Raw genomic sequence first — 14,042 nt, 5'->3', positions numbered from 1 at the left:
GGCCGGCCAGCCCCGGGACAGGGCTCAGCAGCGGCAGTGGCTCTGGCTTCAGAACCCTTGGCTGTACTGCCACCCCAACCTGTGGGCTCTGCCATGGGGGGACTTAGGGCCAAAATGGGAAGTGCCGCGCCCATTTCCCGGGGGGCTTCCCTGGAGCAGAGCCTGAGAGGGGCCCTCACCTCTCCTCCTGTCCCTGCTGAGCAGCCAGCTAGAGTTTCTTCCCCGCGGACTTCCCAGGCCCAGACTCCCTCGGGGGCTGCGTGGAGAAGCCTTGGGGTCCCGCCAGCGGCTGAATGCCTCCGGGCAGCCCCAGTCCATGCCCAGTTCCCGGCCCCAGGGAGACCTCTGGCTGCATGGTGGGCCTGGACTCGCCCGGCCCGCCCGTTCCTCTTTCTGCTCTGCTGGAGGTTGGCGAAGCGAAGCCACACGCAGCCCTCTGGCTCAGTGGTCCTGCCTTAGCTGGACCCTGCTTCCAACCCCAGCACGGCCTCCAGCTTCCAGCTCTGTGACTGTGGGCATGTCCCCGGGTCTCCGAGCGCCAGTTTCCTCGCTGTCGGGTGACTGGATGAGTCATTTAATCTTCCTCCCAGGGCCCCTACTCTTCATGTGCAATTAGTATGAGCCTTGTTATTTGGCTGATCAAATAAGGAAACACACACTGCCTCCCGCACGGGTGCCAGAGCACGGCGCGTCGCGGTAATTGCTTACACCGAGCTCTGGGCCGCTCAGCCACAGTAACCAGCCTCGGCTTTTTTTCCTTTTCCAAACTTCCATTGAAGTATAACATGCACACAGAAATGAGCACGTACTGTTAAGTGGACAGCTTAGCAAATCTTTACAGACCGAACCCACCTCCTGCGACCAGTTCTCAGATCAAGACACACAATGTTGTCAGCACCCGGAAGACTCCTTTTGCCCCCTTCCGGTCACTGCTCCCCAGCAAGGGTGACCACTCTCCTGACCTCTCATAGCCTAGATTGGTCTGCCTGTTGCAGGACTGTATCTAAATGGAATCATACAGCGGTGCTCCGCTGCTCACAAGCACAGTGAGAGTCATCCGTGTTGTGGCCTGCGTCCTTGGCTTACTCCGTTCCACTGCTGAGTAGTGCCTCACAGCGCACATGCACCGCAGTCATCCGTTCCCCACGGATGGACACTCGGGGAGTGTCCCAGTTGGGGCTGCTGTGCCCATGCCAGTGTGTGTTCTTTAGGGACCATCCGTACTGGTTTTTGTTGTGCACACAGCTGGGAGCAGAAGTGCCGGGCTGTGGCCGGCCTTGGCTTTTTGGCTGAGTCTCCCCAAAGGTCTAGGAAAGAAGGAAGGGAGAAAAGGGCATCACAAAGCGTGGTCAGTGTTGAGGATGGCATGCTTAATTCAGAGCTCCGTCGCAGACCTCAGGGCTGCGTTAGACAGTGGGCAGGACAGGGCCCTGAGTGACACAGTGATGGGTCCCTACGGTGTGCAGGATGCTGCCAGGGACTCTGTCACCTAAGAGTCTGTCCTAGCCCCTGAGAGCTCCCAGTCCAGTTGGGAAAATGAGGTATAATGCAGGAAACGGGATGTACCACAGGCGCATTAAGTGACAGAAGACTAATAGAGACTTGTCACCAGAGCCAGCTGGGTGGCCTGTGAGATTGGCATTCTGAGTTCAGAGGGGCCAAGATTTGGCAGGAGAGGAGGGTGTCTCTGTTGATGGCCCAAAGCATCTTTCCACCTAGTGAACACCCATGCATCCTTCAGTGGCCCACTTAAATGTCACCTCCTCAATGGAGCCCTCCAGGATCCACTATGTCCTTCTCACATGCTGAGTTCTTCCTTCCTAGAAGGTCCGACAACTGTCAGGTACAAACTGAATATACATCCTATGATCAGAAACTGCGTGGTCATTTGTTTACTCTCTTTCTCTTGTGCTGGCCTGCAGGCTCCAAGTGGGCAGACCTGTATCCGTGTTGTTCATTGCTGTGTCACCTGCACTCACAGTGCCTGGCGTGTGGTGGGGCATTGATACACATTTGTAAAAAGGACATGTGCCTGAAAGCGCGCATGATCAAAGGCATGGAGGGTGTCATGCACGGGTGACTGGGGCACAGGAGAGGTGAGTCTGTCTGAAGCAGAGTTCACAGTTTGAAACAGAAGGCTGTAGGGCCAGCAGGGCCGTGGAAGGCCTTGAACACCAGGCCAGAGAGCTGTCACTTGATTCTGCCAGCAACTGGGAGTCATTGAAAGTTTGGGGTAGGAGAGTGACATGAACAGAGAGTAACTGATGACATTTTAAAGCAACATGTTTCTGAAAAGGAGATTGATGAAATTGTAATTTTTACCTTTTGTCATGGTTGTTAGGAAAGTGTCTTTCAGCAAGTCAGGCTCTTTTAGTTATAGTCATCACGGGAAATTTATCTAAATAGAGAAGAAATGAGGAAACGGTATTGGACAGTTTCTCCTAGATTTCAGCAAAAGTGTCAAACTGACTGTGAGGTTGCAGCCAGCGGTGCAAAAGCCAGTCAATGTGAATAAATGGATAAGCTGAGCTCCAACCCACCCCACAGATGAGGGATTTTGCAGTCAGGCAGGTGTGAAGCCCTCAGTGCCTTTATCCCTGCTCCTCTTTCTGCTGGGATGCCCTCCCCACTTGCCACCTGTCACTCTCCTCCTGCTTTCTTTGGTTCAGAGTAGATGTCACCTCTTCCAGGAACCCTCCCTCGCAGCCCCTCAGGCAGACACGTCCCTCCTTTCTCCAACCTTGTGCTGCTCCTCTTTGCTGGGCATGGGCTCCGCTGTCTGCATTATGCGGGATGCAGGCACAGTTCCTGGCGGGTGGAGGGAGTGTGAGCCGCACCAGATACTAAAGTATATTCTAGAGCTATCATATTGGGACAGGAATAGACAGAGCGATAGAATAGAATAGACAGGTCCAAAAATAATGGCAAGTTAGTGTACTATAAAGACAGCATTTCCAATCAGTGGATAAAGATGAGTTATTTGAAAGATGGTATTTGGACAACTTGCATAGCCATTAAAAAAACAAGCTAGATTCTCCCTTCACTACTTAGATGGAGATAAATTACAGATGGAATCAAGATTTCAATGTAATGAAGCTGTTATTGCTCTAAGGAAATATGAGTGAATTACTTTTATAATCTTGGAGTGGAAAAAACCTTTGTTTTGACCTGAAACCCTAAAATCCTAGAGAAAAAAAGTTAATGGGATGATATAAAAATGTAAAATAACCATATGGCAAAAAAATAATCCCCTCATAAACAAAATAAAAAGGCCACAAAAAGAGAACCTATTGCACAATATATGACAAAAAATTAATTTCCTTCACTTCCAAAGAGTTCTTACAAAAAAACCCAAACAAAACCAAACCACCAACCCAAATAGAGAAATGGGCAAAGGATAGGAAAAGGTTTTTCAAAAAAAAAAAAAAAGAAAGAAATACAAGTGATCAATAAATAATGATATACACAAATACTTGCTCACATTCCCAAATGAAGAGGGGAAAGGAAAGCAAGAGACTCCGTTTCACCTCCAAGATTGGCCAAGATAACAGAGATTGCTAATGGTAAGCACTGGCAAGTGTCTAGCCAAATGAGAACTGCCCCATACTGCTGGTGGCAGAGGAAACGTACAGGATTTGTGGAGAGGGGTGTGACCACTACTGTGAAAATTTAGAATCCTGATGATGACGATAAAAGCTACCATGTACCATGTACTCCCTCTGGGGAAGAGATCGAGCTGTCTTTTATGACCTCCCCTCAGAAGTCGTACACCCTCATTTCCACAACATCGCGTCGCTTCCGCAGCCCTATTCACTGGGACAGAGAGCTAGGGCGTGGTACCAGGAGGTGAGCGTCATCGAGGGCCATCTTGGAGGCCGGCTGCCACAGGTTCTAATTTCGAAGGGCAAATGTTGGTGTCAAATACTACATTAAACACTGTCTCATTAGCGTCTTTGTAGATGAGGAGACCGAGGCTGAAGTGGGGAGGTCTAAGTGTGCTGCCCCAGGTTACTTGTCTAGTGTCAGAGCCAGAATCTCAACCGGTCCCATTTGGCTGGAGTCTTTCTGTTTGACCTCACCGGTCTCCTTGCTGCCACTCTTGCTTCCTTATAATCGTATCTCCTCTGATCTAAAAACATAATTCAGATTGCATCATTTCCTCATTCAGAATAAAATCCGAAAGGGGTAAAAGGGCACATGTGTACCTTGCCGCATGGTAATTAGTGTTAAGGTGGTGAACATGATGTGGTCTACCCAGAAATTGAAATACAGTGATGTACCTAAATGTATATAATGTTATAAACCATTGCCTCAATTGAAAACAAAGAATAAAATCCACACACCTCACGGGGGTGTGCAAGGCTCTGCTGGCTTGGCCCTGCATCCCTCTCACCCTCATCTCCTCCCACCCTCTCCCGGGCCACCAGGCTCTGGCCACACAGGTCACCTTTCTGTTCCTCAGACATGCCAAGCCCCTTCCCACCTTAGGGCCTTTGGACCAGCTGTTCCCTCTTCCTCGAAGACTGTACCCCTGGGCCTTCACCCAGCTGTCAACTTCTGCCATTCTGGGGTCAGGGCACATGTTGGCTTACTCCCGGGAGGGGCCTTCCCTGACCACTCAACCCAGAGCCCACCCTTGTCTCCACCCTCAACCCCTGTCTCCACTCCACTCCTCCCTTCCGCCCATCCTCTGCCTCATCTTCACCCCATCTCCGCCTCTCCTTGCCTCCAGAATCCAACCAAGATTCAGACATTGCATTTAGTTATTTCTCTTTCATCTCATGATTTAGAACAGTCAAATTAATGACAATGACTCTTTTGAAGAGTTCAGGACAGTCCTGTTGTGGAGAGCCTCTCTTTCCGGATTTCTTGTCTGGTCATCTCTTCATGATCAAATTCAGGTTAAGCACCTTGGTGGGCATCATGAGATGGGGAGAACACAACGTGTGCCGTTTCCTCGTATTGCATCCCTTCAGGTGGTGAGCACCTGGTGTCAGGTGGCCCCACTATGGGGGCTGCTGAATTTGACCACTTGGTTGCGGGGTGTCTGCTAGATCGCTCCATTTTGCGGGTCCATGTTCCCCTCTGTCATTAATAAGTAACTGTAGGGATAAATGAGTTTTTAAATGCTTTGAGATGCTTGAACAGCATGCACTCTGGTCACACTAAGATCCTATTATTCCTGACAAATCCATGGTTCCCATGGCTAGATCCCCACATGTGAAGCACTGTCCACTTATAAAAGCACCCACTGTTTGCAGAGTCTGAAGGGGACCTGAAGGCAGTAGGTCCCCCATGAGCAGACAGGAGCAGCCTTCTCTGCTATGGTCTCCCACCGGACTGCGGCCGGGAGAAGGGACACATCACTGGGAGAATTAGTGGTCAAGAAACTAAGTCATGCCATTCCTCCTTGGGACCCGTGCTGTGGCCACTTTAAGGATCGAGGGAGTTGTCCAAAGGCACAAGGACACTGAAAGCAACCTACACAAGGTTACTCTAGGAGTGGCAGCTCCTGCAGGAATAAGGATCCGGGAGATTTCTGCAGGCTTCAGCACACATGAAAACTCACCTAATTTGCAGTGCCGCTAAACAGCCAGGTTTCTCCAGGGCTCCCAGCTGCTTTCTGTGGGTTGCGAGGGGCTGGGGCTGTTTTATCTCAGGGATGGTAAATGAGTTCGCATTTCGTGCCTGGAGAAAAGCACTGCTCTGCCCTCCTGGGCGGTACTGGCTCTCTGTTATTAGTCAGAGAAGAGGCAGGTCATCCGGGCTGAATTCCACCTTTGAACTTCAGCTGGATTCAGCTTTATGTTTCAAGCTTAGATGTCCACCACCGCTGTGAGATAGTGACTCAGGCCAGGAGAAGTCAAAGGTCTCTAGAAATACGGTGGGAAGAGATGGGAAATCCAGGGCCTGGGCTATCTCATTTTCAGAATGAGGAAGGACAATTCTCGTGTTGGAAACACCCACATTTCCCTGGATGAACTGAAGAGTCGTGGGCCCCTAATTAATTCTAAAATTCGTTATTGGGCACCAACATGTGTGGACGTTCCGGTAGGGAAGCCTCCACACTGTCCTGTGCCCCAGAGGATGAGGTCTCATGGAGAAGATCTCAGAGAGAACACTGGGAAGAGCGAATCGGTTGGAAAACACATTTGATTTCAGGGATAAAAGGTGCTAATGAGTAACATGCTCCCACCCTCTTTTAAAAAGAAAGTGTGAGTTTTATATTGACAGTAAAATCTTTAGCATGTGCGGAAGGAAGTCTGTGTGCCTGCCGTTAATTTGATGCGTTGTCATCTTTTTATTTTTTTTGATGGGCGAGTACTGGGCTCTGAACCTGTGGTGGTGTACTTTCCACTCGCACCTGCAGAGGGAGCCTTGTTTATCTCGGATTGTTCACAATGCGAAGCTTTCAGTGGAAGAAAGAAAAAGGCTTTTTACAGAAAAAAAGTTGGAGGGTTAAAGGCAGTCTGTTTCAAAATTGCAAACAATCGCGGTGGCTGTCTCCTTTTCTCTTCTGCTGGTTCCACTATGAATGAGTTGTAGCGTAAAGTCGGTAGAAATTGCCCTTCCTCTTCGGATGCGACCGGAGGAATCAGGAGGTGGGATCGTTATTGGGTTTTGTTTTGTTTTTTGGCCACGTCTCCACAGGATTCCACGAGGGCAGCTCCCCGTTCCTATTAAAGCACAAGCTTTTTCTGAAGGCTAATCTGTTGTCACGAAGGGTGTGAATTTGGGGAGGGGGCATGTGCCCCTGATCCATCTTCGTCCGGGTCTAATTCCGCGGTTCACGGACGAGCGCCTTACGTTTCAGGCTGAGTCTGAGGTTGCTCGCAGGTCCAGGGTCCCCCACCCCCTACCCCGCGACGCCCCTTGCCGCCTTCTCCTGCGCCCCAGGCGGACGAGGTCGGTCTGCGCCAAGGACGGCATCTATGATCTGTGTGGGTCTTCCCCCTCCTGCGATGCTGGGTCTCCGCGGACAGTGCGCGCCCAGGTCTGGGATGGAGCAGCATTCTTGATATTATCCTATTACTTTACAACTGTAGCTAGCGCGCCGTGAGGAGCCTGCCCGTGTGGTCTGGAGGAGCACAATGACCCGCAGGAGGGGTGAGGGACCGGGAGGGAGCCGGGAGCGAGCCGGCGGCGGGTGCTCGGCATCGCTGAAACGTTTGGGTCGGACAGGTGAGCCGAGCCTGGGCTCTTAGGCGCCCGCCCTTGGGAAGGAGGGGAGCTGGGGAGGGTGTAAACTAAGTGGTGGGAAAGAGACAAAGGAAGAGTGAAGAGGCGAGACGGTGCGGAATAGAGGGAGGGGGAGGGGAGAGGAGGGGGCACCGAGTGGGCAGCGCGCCGTGGAGCTCGAGCTTGAACTTGATCAAGAAGAGGGGGGCCCTGAGGTGGGGGTGGAGGGCCGGGCAGAGAGCCGGCCACGTGCCTGGCATTACCAGGCCTGGGCCTCGCTCCGACCGCCCGGGGGCCCAGCCCCCCGGCCCAGCAGCCCCGCCCAGCGGGGACCTGCGTCCCCAGGGAACCAGGAGACGCGCGGTGGTCGAGGGCTGCCCGAAGGCCCCGGGGCGCCGAGAGTTCCTAATGGTGCCTGAGTCACTTTCTTTGGGCCAAGTCTCTCCTCTTCTGGCCTGAACGCGGAGATCTGGCCGGGTGCCCCCCAACCCCCACCTCCGGACCCGAAGACTGCGGCCTCCGGGAGCCAGGGGCGGGCACAGACCCCACCGCCTTCTTTCCCGGGCTCAGCCCCCGGCAAGGATCTTCCTCGAAGCGCTTCCCCCTTAAGAGCGCTCTCCCCCCGAAGAGCGCACCGCGGCGCGTCCAGCGCGCCCTCATCCCTCCCCCCCACCTGGCCCAGCGCCCCCTCCTTTCTCCTCCCCCCCCCCCCCGCCTCTCCCTCCTTTCTCCTCTCTCTGGGTGCCTCCTTTTCCTCTCTCCCCCTCCCCCCGTGCCCACTCCTCCCTCTCACCCGCCCCTCCACCTCCTTCTCCTGCTGCTCCTCCTACTCCCCCAGCGTGCACCCTCCCTGAGCTCCCCTCCCCCCGGCCCCCGCCCCGTGCCCGGTCCCGCCCCCCTCCCCCGCCTCCCCGTGCCCGGTGCCCCCCTCCCCCTTCCTCCCTCCGGGCCGCGGCGCCGCCGCCGCTGCCGCCGCCGCTCGCCTGGGCCCTCCCCCTGACCACCCCCGCCCCCGGGCCGGGCCGTGACGCGCCGCGGCGGTGCCAGCCCCTCTCCCCGGGCGGCCGCGGCGGCAGCAGCAGCAGCAGCAGCTGGAGCTGTGGGGCTGTCACCGCCGCCCGCCCTGCTCACTCGCGGAGCCCGACCGCCGTCTCCGCCTCGTCTCCCGCCCAGGTACGGAGTCCGGCCCGGATCCCCGCAATCGGGCCGTTTCCGGGCCCCCGGCCGCCGCCCCCCTCCTCCTGCCCCTGCCGCCGGCCGTTGAGCTGCGGTTAGGGGGGTGGGGGGCTAGGGGGGTTCCGGGGAGGGGAACGCGGGGGAGCTTCCTGCGCCGGGGCTGAGGAGGGGGGCGCGGGGAAGCGGCTGCGCCCTGGGCGGAGTGGGCTGGCGCGGGGGGTGGGTGAGTGTGACGGACGGGGGTGGGCAGTGAAGGCTGCACTCTGGGGGCCGCGGGGTGCCCGAGAGGTGTGCCTGGCCCGGAGTGTAGGGGGCCGCTGGGCGCACCCCACTCCCGGGCCGTGCGCGCCGCTGGTCCTGGGGGGCGGTGATTGTGTGCGCCGCGCCGCGGTATTGTGCGGCGGCCACACGGTTTGCAGCGGGCTCGGCACCGCGTCCCGGGGAGGAAGGCGTTCGCGGGCGGCGGGGCGGGGGCCGGTCTCGGGTTGCCGCCACGGCGGCCGCCGAGAGAAGGGAAGTGGACTGTGTTTGGGGATGTGAGGACGGGAAGCGTTGAGTGGCAGGGAGGGGCTGCCTGCCTCGGCGCGGGGAGTTGAGACGAGGTTTGCAGAGTTGAGCCCACTTCGGCAGGCCCCTGTCCCTCCTCCGAGCGCACCGGGTGCCCCTCTCAGGTGGATCGTGCGAGCAGAAGCCGGGGCCGTCGGCGGCCCGTGGCGAAGGGGCATTCCTTAGTGAAGAGGGCACAGGGGGCGGGGGCGGCTCTCCAGAGTGAGGGCGCGCGCTCTGGTTAAGTTGGATTTACGCCGCCGCTCTCCACTGGGTCTTCCAGGGCCGGACACTTTGTCGGGGGCGGGGCGGGGCGGGGGAGTACGCTGCGCATTTTTATTCCAGCCGCTCGGGCTCCGAAGGGACGCCCCTGCTTCCTCCCACCTGGAGCTGCGTTTGCCCGAGTCCGGTCGCCCCTACCGGGCCGCGCTTCCTGGGGGAGGTTCTCATTAAGCCTCGCTAATTAGCATTATTCCTGGAGAAAGGTTAAGGTTAGACCGTCCTTTTCCTTATAGGGAGGCCCACCTCCTCCTCCCCATTCCCTTCTCCGTCCCTCCTCCCCAAGAGCACAAAAGCACAGAAAGAAAGTGTGAAGAGGCGCAGATCAATGGAGAAGCCACAAACCCATTAATTCAAATGGAACCTTCCCCCCCCCCCAAAACATTGATTTTTCTTTCTGTCTGCTCTGAGGGGAGATTAATAACCTCCTGATTTCACCTGAAATGGTGTTTGGACTCTGTGATTTCCTCCTCTTTCTGAGAAGGATTGTGGCTTGAAATAGATTCTCCCTTGAGATAAAGCCGTACTTATCCCAGAATCAGCTGGAAGCCCCAGCCGGGCCCCTGGCCTACCAGGTGGGGAGTGAGGAGGGGTGCTGGGGCTCTCACAGTTCCTCTGGGGAGAGCCATGTGTGTGATGGGACCAACGGCATGGCCTTGTCCCCTGCCTCTGGTCTGGGAGGAAAGACCCATTTATGGCCTAGGCCCCGGTGGTAGTTCAGCCCCCAGGTAGTAAATTACCCCTTCATTGGAAAACCATTAGGGCCTAAATGTGTCCTTGAATACTATCAAGTCCCTGTCTAATCCGGGTTCCAGCTGGGCTAGTTTTATGGGGAGGGTTGTAAGACAGCACCTCCTCCCACACCCGCTGCACCAGGGCTGGTGACACAACCCCATTCACCACCTTCCTGTGGGACACCGGGAGCAGAGCACCCCAGGGCCCTCCTCCCAGCTAGGACGGCTGATTTGGGGAACTTATTTGGCCCCAGCCACCCTAGGGCCGCGTGGCGCTGGACTGCCCTGAGTTGCTCAAGAACTTTTTTGTCTTGTCTGGGTCTTTTTCTTGGAAGGAAACTCCTGCAGGGCATCGGTTTAGCGTGGTTCCTCCCCAGCCGTCCTTTTAGCTGGAAGAAGCCTGTCTGCAGAAGCTCATCTCTCCAGCCTCCCTTTTAAAGAGACCCCTGTTAATGGCAGGGCCTAGCTGGGGTATCCGTGAGGCCCTCGTGGTCAGGAGTGCTGGGAAAACAGCCAGTTTGCCTTTGCTTAGGGAACAAAAGCCCGTTTTTACACTCGATACACTAGTAGGAAGGTACTGATAATGCTCACTCCCAGCATGCAGGCATCCATGACAGCAGGGACGACAGAGCATCCCCATGTTTATGTGCCTGTGTGTCTGACAGCCCCTGTGTGTGTCTGTGCGTGTGTGTTGTGTGTGTGTGAGAGAGAGAGAGAGATAATACCTACAGTATGGTAGGTGATTGGCTATGTCACTGTCCTCTCTACTTCACATTTCCCAGAAAAGCTTGTGCTTGTGTGACTAGTAAGCAGAGGAGGTATGTTAGCAGGAAGGAGTGGAACCGTGGAGGGAGTGTCCCCAGGAGGCTGGCCTCCTCCCCTGGTGGCCAGGTGGTCTTGGGGTGGAGCATGAAGTGGCAGCCTTGGGACCATGCAGCTCTCGGGAGCTGTGGCTCAGACACCCTAAGACTTCATTTGTGCAGTCCCTTCACACCGGGGATTTGAACCCTTGTTGCTGTATATCCGGGGGGGGGGGGGGTTCCTCTTCTATTAATAAGCCATCTGATGAACTGAAGTGGTTAAGTTGGGGTCAAATGCGGTTCACTACCTTCTTGGCATGCTCAGAAGGCTGTGTGTGTAATGCTCGCTGACATGGAGACAAGGGGAGGAATTGCCTCGCACTGAAGAATTTCCAGGGCCTGGCAGGGGCCTGCAGGTATTCCAGAAGGAGGCGCTCTCTGTCTCCCTCTTGGTGCCCGCCTCCTTGGGGTAGAGCTGGCGCTGGGGCAACTGCCCTAGCCTGGTGGTCTTTCTAGCAGGAGCTTCAGCCTCTCAGCAGACAGACCCGGGGCTGGACAGAGAGGGATCTGTTTTCCTGTCTGGCCCAGAAACACACCCCGCACATCCCTGGCCCCTCCCCGTCCTCGGAAACACACACCCAAGGCTCCTGGTCAGGGCTTAGGGCTTACAATTGCACTAAATTCTCAGCAAATCCTCCTCCTTTTCTTTCTCAAAGCAAGGGGTAGAGATAGAGTTACAGCTCTGAGGAAAGGCCTGGAAAATGTTGTGTGAGGCACACCCCAGGATCCCTGTCCCGGAGGATGCAAATGGCTCAACTTCAGAGGCACCAGGAACCCAGTTCCTGGAGAAATTGACCCCAGTTGTAAAATAATCAGGTTACTGATAGCACCTGCCGTAGTTGCACGCCATGGATACCGCGCTTCCACCATTTCCCCTCCGCTCTCCCATTTTCTCCTCCTCCTGGGCTGGGCAGTGGTTGGTGCTAGCTTGCCTGCAGAGGAGGAAGGGCCTCAGAACCTGGGTGGAGAGAAATTGAACCTGCCCATGAATTTTGGACTGCAGATAAGAGCAGGGAGGGTCTGGTCGGCTCTTCTCCTTCTGCCCAGAGTCAGGGCTCCCAGATTGGGGTGTGTCCCAGGGGCTGGCTGGGTGCTGCCTGCCTGACCTCCCCCCAAACTCTTGAGGTCCCTTTTCAGAAGGGCACTTGGCCCTCTCACCCTGTGACCCACAATGGCTCAGGCCCTTTGGTACCGAATAAATGGTGGACTTTATCGACAGGTGGGCAAGGCTGCAGGCTTCAGGGTATCCAAGGGCAGAGGTAAGAGGAGCCAGGGGCAGCTGGCTGGCCGGTCACGTGGAGTTGGAGGGGGAGGGGGCCCCAAAAGTAATGGATTGCACGCTCTTTTATTCTCTAATGAAAATTTCATTGAAGTTTGTTTACAGAGAGAGAGAAATTAGTAGACCAAATTCCCTTGAGATTCCAGAAGGCAAAAGCAAGAAGTGCCCGCCTTGTGACCTCTGGGTGAGCACGGGGAGCACCCTAGGTCCAGGCACAGGCCTGAGGCCCTGCCACCGCCAACCTGCCCTGGCCGCCTCTTGCAGGTCCCTCTGGACTTGCATGTGTTTCCCCCTCTGCACTGTGGTTGATGAGCTCTGAACTGTGTGTGCTGCTAATTGCCTGGTTAATTAGCCGGCTCCTGGAGCCCGGGCTCGCTGTGGCTGGGTGCAGTTACAGTCGGCCCTCTGAGCTGGGGGCTCTCCTCTGGCAGGTGGGGTGCAAAGGGGTCTTGGGAAGCCTCTCCCAGGTCAGCCCTGAAAGTGAGGGGTGGAAGCTGTCTGTGTGAATTTGATCGGAACTTACTCAGTGTTTTCTCTCTTTTTTTTTTTGTTAGGTTTAATAGACTTGATTTCCCACTTTAAAAAAGTTGCTGTAGCAGTAGTATCAAAATCTTAGAACCACTGACCACGAAGCGGGGATTCACGTGGCAGAACCCTTCCATCTCGTCAGTAGATAACCAGGGACGGGGTTCCACCACCCCCTTCTCTCTCAGCACTTAGATGCGGGTCAGCTTTTTTAGCTGGTCTCCTTTCATAGGATAACGAGGTCTTGGAGGAAGGGATCCCTTCCCTAGTCATCTGTGTCACCAGCACATAGTAGATGCCCAATAAACGCACGCGAGAGTGAGCGGGCGTGTGTGTGGGTGTGTGTGTAAATATAGCTTCATCTCCCGTGAGTTCTCTTTCAGTCCCCTCTTGAGATGCTTTGTCGTTAAGGAATCTGGTTCTTTCGATTGAAGGGAGGAAGTGTGGTGAGGCGGCGCCTTGGGGTGGTGGCACTGTGATGTGGGCTGTGGGCACAGACCGCCTGGGTTCCGATCCCAGCTGTGGTGCCCTTGGGCAGCTGGGGCAGGTCTCCGAGGGGCAGGTGCCAGATCTGGAGCTAGGCCTGACAGGGGGTGCCTGCTTTTTTTATGGAGCTGTTGGGAGGAAATCTCATAGAACTCTTGCCCCAAAGCCGCTTGTGTGTGGGCACTGGATGCTTTTCTAGCCGCTGATTGCGATTCAAAGTAAAATTTGGCCCACCTCTTCCCAGCTGGACCTGTTAGGGCAGGGAGGGGTAGAAGGGGGTCATTTTGGTGGACAGTTAAGTGATCTGAGGCAGAGAAACCCTCGGCGCTACATGGGGTGGCTGGCAGCTGCAGGAGGGAGGCTGCAAGGCCACACATTGCTGCCAGCCTGCCAGCCAGGGTCCGGGTTTCATATGGTCTCCGTTCAAGAACCATGTGCCATGGGACCAAGTCCTTAATTGTCAAGCTAATGCCACATCCTCATTAAACACCAGTATCATGCCAGGCAACTCAGCCAATTCAACGAGTCTCGCTGGCCTTGTGGGGGGTCCAGAGAACATACAGCCTGGTCCCCACTCTTGGGAGGACTTAAGGTTTTCTGGGGAAAGACAGGGCAGAGATCCACAGTGTGTTGACATGCTACAGCTGAGGGGTCTGTGGCTGGCTGCCTGCCGGTCCGATGGTCCGGGCGGAGAGATGGTGTGCGAGGAAGGACGGAGCCTGAGCTGGAGCTGATGGAGAAGGGAGCGTGTACGTTTGGGATCCGGGTCGTGGAGCGCCCCGTAGAGTGGGCATGCCAGGTGAGAGGGACAGTGCCAGCAGAGGCGTGGAGGAGGGACCCAGCAGGGTGTGTCTGGGCCTCAGGATCACACACATCTGGCTCTGCCACCTGTTAGCTCGTGACCTTGGGCAAATGCCTAAGCCCTTGGAGCCTCAGTTTCCTTATCTGTAGAATAGGGCTGATAGCTGTACCTGTGGT

At 55.6% G+C, this 14,042-nt stretch overlaps 1 protein-coding gene and 1 long non-coding RNA gene across 6 annotated transcripts in view; one reads left to right on the top strand and one right to left on the bottom strand.

Moving 5' to 3' along the window:
- NOL4L (nucleolar protein 4 like) overlaps positions 1-14,042 on the top strand; it is a 125,158-nt gene that overhangs the window by 79,217 nt on the left and 31,899 nt on the right. The window contains exon 1 of one of the 5 annotated variants that reach the window (XM_023626319.2): positions 8,108-8,352. The exons of the other annotated variants lie outside the window; for them this stretch is intronic. The gene's annotated coding sequence lies outside the window, so the exon portion shown is untranslated. Of the gene's footprint in view, positions 1-8,107; positions 8,353-14,042 lie in introns of those variants that run through there. 5 annotated transcript variants of the gene reach the window in all.
- LOC102149767 (uncharacterized) lies at positions 812-8,452 on the bottom strand. Its single transcript, XR_002802858.2, has 5 exons — positions 8,311-8,452; positions 3,708-4,129; positions 2,741-2,808; positions 2,323-2,398; positions 812-1,307 (listed from the first exon to the last, which is right to left on the bottom strand). It is a non-coding gene; the product is annotated as an uncharacterized lncRNA (long non-coding RNA).

This window comes from Equus caballus, chromosome 22 (genome assembly GCF_041296265.1).
Source record: "Equus caballus isolate H_3958 breed thoroughbred chromosome 22, TB-T2T, whole genome shotgun sequence".
Classification (NCBI taxonomy): domain Eukaryota; kingdom Metazoa; phylum Chordata; class Mammalia; order Perissodactyla; family Equidae; genus Equus; species Equus caballus.
This window is presented reverse-complemented; position numbering and strand designations above follow the sequence as displayed.